The sequence below is a fragment of the Leptonychotes weddellii genome, chromosome 16 (assembly GCF_054177405.1).
Source record: "Leptonychotes weddellii isolate Sample4059 chromosome 16, ASM5417740v2, whole genome shotgun sequence".
NCBI classification, from domain to species: Eukaryota; Metazoa; Chordata; class Mammalia; order Carnivora; family Phocidae; genus Leptonychotes; species Leptonychotes weddellii.
Window position 1 is genome coordinate 12059017 of NC_138384.1, and position 5068 is coordinate 12064084.

Below are 5068 nucleotides of genomic sequence, written 5' to 3' on the forward strand. Positions count from 1 at the left end.
TCAGTCTGGGGCCTCCCCCTGGGTGAGACCCCCACGCCGAAGGCCCTGTTGTCACTAACTAAATCCCTTTAAAGCGGCCGACCCACCACACCAAAGTGACAAGAGTGCTTGGGAAAGGCAAGCCCGGTGAGCTGTCTCCTTTGAGAGACTGGAGAACCTCTCCATTGCTCCTGGGACCCGGACCATGAGAACAAATGAAATCCTCTCCTGCCCCCCCCCAAAGCCAGCCGTGTCTGAGGGCCCAGAGGGCTGGCAGACTGACCCACACAGAGCTGACGGCCCCCCTTTCCCTCAGCGTGCAGCAAAGGTGAGAGCAGCCCCCGGGCTCCCTGCCCCGCGGGGCTGGACGCTCTTGAGGCGTGCTACGGGCCTGAGGACGGGGAAGACCCCGGTTACCCTGGACCAGGGGTATGTCGCAGCTCTCGCGGGATGCTCGAAGGACCTTTACGAGAAGCCCCCACCACTGGCGACAGCAGCCCGCCACAGCGCCTGAGCCGACCACACAGGCTCCTAACCCGGAACCTGCCCCTGCTGCCCCTGCTGCCCTCACAGTCCTACCCTCCGCGCTTCCTCACTGGCAAAGGGGGTGCTCATTCTTTTTTTCTGCTTGTACGTCAGCCACGTGAGCCATAAACTCCCCTCAGCAATCTCTCTTCATGGTTCCTCTGAGCCTAGGGGAGGGGAAGAAGGCATTTCTCCCCAGTTGAGAACCTCTGCTCTGAAGTGTTAAGGTCACCCTGGCTCCAAGAGGTGAGAAGACCCTGGGCAAGGTGCCTCTGGAGGCCCCAGCGGGGTGTGCCCTTCTGGATCTCCAGACTCTGAGGCTTGCTTTTGAGCAAGCGGCTGTGGCAGCCAGCGGCCCCGAGGCTGGCCCTCTGCCGATGATGCCCTTTCTCTTCTCTCCCCTGGAGTCAGGGCACCCAGCTCCTCCCTTCCACCTGCAATGCTGCGAACACAGCCCACTGACTTGAGCTGGGGGTCCTGAGAGAGGGGGGTGGGGAAGGGAGAAGGTATAGAATGGGGTGCTGGTCCTGCTGCTCATTGCCTTCCCCTTGGTTTTTCTATGGCTGAGCTGATAAGGACAATGAGCGCCCAAAGAAGCCCGCCCACCTGGCCATCGGCACGGGGCCTGTATGGTCCTAAGACAGGGGAACAGGACAGAGACCAGCTTCTGTTCCAGCTTTTGCTGCTGAAGCTGGGGCAGGAAGGATGTGGGGAAAAAACAGAGCCTATTTTCCTGATTCCCATGTGTACCTTTGCATTTCGATGGAAATGAGTACCAGCATCAGAGGGGCCAGAATTTACCATGTGTTCACACATGTCGTGAATTCTACACCCGTGACCTCCTTTAATTCTCACTGGGGAATCCAGACCTGGGAGGGTGCTTCTCCCATTAGTCTCAGTTTTCAGATAAGTAAACCGGGTGTCAGAGAGACCAGCTCATTTGCTCAAGATCAAGGTTAACCAACTACCGAGGGATGCGCCAGGACCAGACTCTTGGACTGCCTGACCCCAAAGCCTGTCTTCTTGAGCCATCAAGCTGCACTGTCACCTGGGAGAAAATATTACCAAAAAGGGATGCCACTCAACATCACAACAAAATTTAAAATACTGAAAATAAACTTCATAACGAGTAAGACCTACAAAAAAGGCCTGAAAGCTTTACAAAATGACTTACAGAAACAGGGACAAGCTCTGCGTCTGGGTGGGAGAGTTCAAGGCAGCGACATGCCGATTTCCCACTGAAGCGCTTGTCGTGACAGACAGGTAGTTATGACAGGCCAGGATCTGGCCCAGGAGCTCTATGCTATCTCCTTTAACGACGGCCTGTGAGGCAAGTGTGGACATCACGAGCCCCATTTCATAGGCCAGAGAGGTCAGCCTCCTTGCCCAAGGTCCCTGGCGGAGAGGGTGAGAGCTGCAAGGCAAGCTCAGGTCTGGTGGCCAGTTGTCTGGTGGGGGAGGGGCGCGCGCTACATCCTCTCACCTCTCACGTGCACCAGGCATCCTTCTAGCTCTCTTCTGAGACTGAGATTTCTTTTTTAAACTTCTGCACTGTTTTAAGTGGACTTTATTTTTTAGAGAAGTTTTAGGTCCACAGTAATATTGAGCAGAAGGTACAGAGATTTCCCACATACCCCGCCCTCACCCCCACAGAGCTTCCCCCATAACGACGTTCCCCACCACAGTGGTACGTTTGTTACAATCAGTGAACCTGCACTGACACATCATTGTCACCCAAGGTCCACAGTTTACTTTAGGGCTCACTGCCGGTGCTGTATGTTCTATGGGTTTGGACGGATGTATAACAACGCACACCCACCTTTACCCCGAGGATTCTGAACGCAGGCTGGGAGGCAGTGGTGCTTGGGGGTGAGGCGTCAGGTGGTCCCAAGGCCCCTCCTGGACCAGTCACACCTTCAAGGACATTGAGAGGAGCCGTCCTCTGGTGCTCATACGCGGAGCTCACTCAGGCAGCTGCAGGCTTAAGAGGTAGCCGACAACTGGCATCTTCTGGGCAGGGGAAGAAGCAGGCCCACCTCCCTACCAGGGTCCAGCAGGAAGCTCCAAGCATGCACCCTACATTCCATGCTACTGAAATCAGGGTTGCATTTTCACTTAAAAACATGTAATTGGATCTCTAGCTAATGGGAGGGTTTTTTCTCTGGTGCCAAGAATTTTAATTTGACACCTGCAAATTCTTTCTGACAAAAGGGATTTTCATATAAAGTGTGCAAGGAGCAGGAGACACTGAGGCAACAGCTACTTATCCTGAATGACGGAAAAACAGAACCAACCGAGGGTGCCAGAAGGGCAGGACTACCAAGTATCGCTGGAGTAGAACTGAGCGACAATAGCAGGCAAGACACCCCAGCAAGGCCAAGTGCCAACGGGACTATGGAACATGGTGGTGTCTCTGAGGCTCTGCCCCTCCCTGCGCCCAGATCTTGCATCATTAACACCTGGGCACACTCTGTTCCCTGAGGCCAGTGGCTCTCACCAAGTGTGAGAAGCATGTGAGTTTATCATACTGGGAGAAAGAAATATTTGCAACACCAATGACAAACATAATGTCCCCAATACACAAAGAGCTTCTACAAATCAATAAGGAAATGGACAAAGGGTCTGGGGGCTGAAGCTTTTGCAGGATATACACAGCTCTCCACAGCTCACCACATGGAGAACTGTTCTTAAGAACCTGTGGAACAGGCGAAGGCGGCCAGAAATGGGGATGATGATACAACTATAAACACCAGCTCCCCCGCTCCCATGTGGTTCTGATGTGGGTAGCTGGGACAAACACTTGATGGAACACAGGCATGATGGTTAAGTGAGTAGAGGATGAGCTTTGGAGTCAAACAGATCTGGTTTTGAGTTTGGCCTCACACTTCCTAGCTGTTGGGGGGTACTTTACCTCCCTCAGTCTGAGTCTTCTGAACTGTAAAACAGAAAGAGTGACAGTACTTCCCCACAGAATTGTCCAGGGTTCCCCAGATACCACGAATCAAGGGTCCAGCATAGTTCCTGGCACAGGAATGACTTCATACAAGCTATTGTTAAGAATCACCCGATCCCGGGGCTCTGCGATCGAGCCCCGCGTCGGGCTCCCTGCTCAGCCGGAAGCCTGCTTCTTCCTCTCCCACTCCCCCTGCTTGTGTTCCCTCTCACGCTGTCTCTCTCTCTCTCTCTCTCCCTGTCAATTAAATAAATAAATAAAATCTTTAAAAAAAAAAGAATCACCCGAAACAGTGGGATAACCTGCACCTTGAGGCCCCTTGGCTGGATGTAACATTGTGGCTAAATTCTCCCCACCAGTCTGGCTGTGACCTGATCTGACTGAATGGGCTTTCAGGGTCTTAAACCTCAGGGAGCTCTGACTGAGATCAGGGCTGTGTTTGGAAAAACTGGGAAAACCCACGAGAGAGTGATTTCTAGATATCCCAGAAAGGAAGCTCCAGGAGAAGGGGGATTTTGTGTTGTTCATGGCTGTATTTCCATTGCCAAGTACACAGTATGCCCTCAAGGTTGCCAAAGAGACTGGGCAGGGGACACTTAGGAATGTGATGTGGTGAAGAACCAGGATAGGGCAGAATCAGGACTCATTACTGATTATCATGGTCCCCAACTCCCTCCCTGGAGAGATGGGAAAGCAGGGACTCTCTGCTCCTGTTACGGCAACAGTCCCCCCTGAGCCCCAAGAGCAGGTGCAATCCTTTCCCGGCAGGGGCCCGCAAGATATGCCCAAAGCTCTGAGAACATTTGGCACTTCAGCAAATCGCGTTTCCACAGCCGCAACCCGAACAGAGCTGTTTAATGGACTGCGTCTCCTCCTGCTCCCTGTAAATGCACACGCACACAGAAACCCATCACGAGCAGAGAGAGCTGCATGGGATTAAACAAGTCAATTTAAAGGACTGAAAACTCAGCTGCTTCCAGTGAAGTCCTAGCAAAGTTCTGCTTTCCCTTTCTGTCCTGAAATGAGGGCTGTGAGTGTACAGTGAGTCACCCCTAACTCAGGCAGAACCGGGCTGTGTCCTCCTGGGCCCCACACTGCAGTGGGGTGCTGAGGGGAAGGGAGAGAGAGGCCGTGTGTGTGTGTGCGCGTGTGCGTGTGTGTGCACGTGAGTGGGGCAGGCAGGAGGGGTCAAGGGCAGATGCCCAGACCATCTGTTTTGGATTTTTCTGGAAATGCAGAGTACCTCAGAGGACGGAGAGGCAGACACCTGCCCGTCTGCATCTCTTTTCAGCTCAGGTTTAAGAAAGCAAAGTCAGGCTGCAGGAAAACTACCCTGGGCCCCACACAGCCTGGTACCAGCCTCAGGCACCTCACGCACAGAAGGTTGTGAGCAGTGTCCCTCTCCCCTCTCCCCAACAACCCCAGCTCTTGTCCACTCCCATGTTCCCAATGGGCAGTGTGGGGGATCTGTGGATTCACGTGCCCACTGCCTCAGGGGGCACACACAGCTCTGCCTGGAGCCCACAGCTGCCCAGAAGACGGAAGGAGAGGGACCAGTTGAGGCACAGCCCGCCAGCGTCTGACAGGCAGCCTGGAGCTAGGATGGGTTCA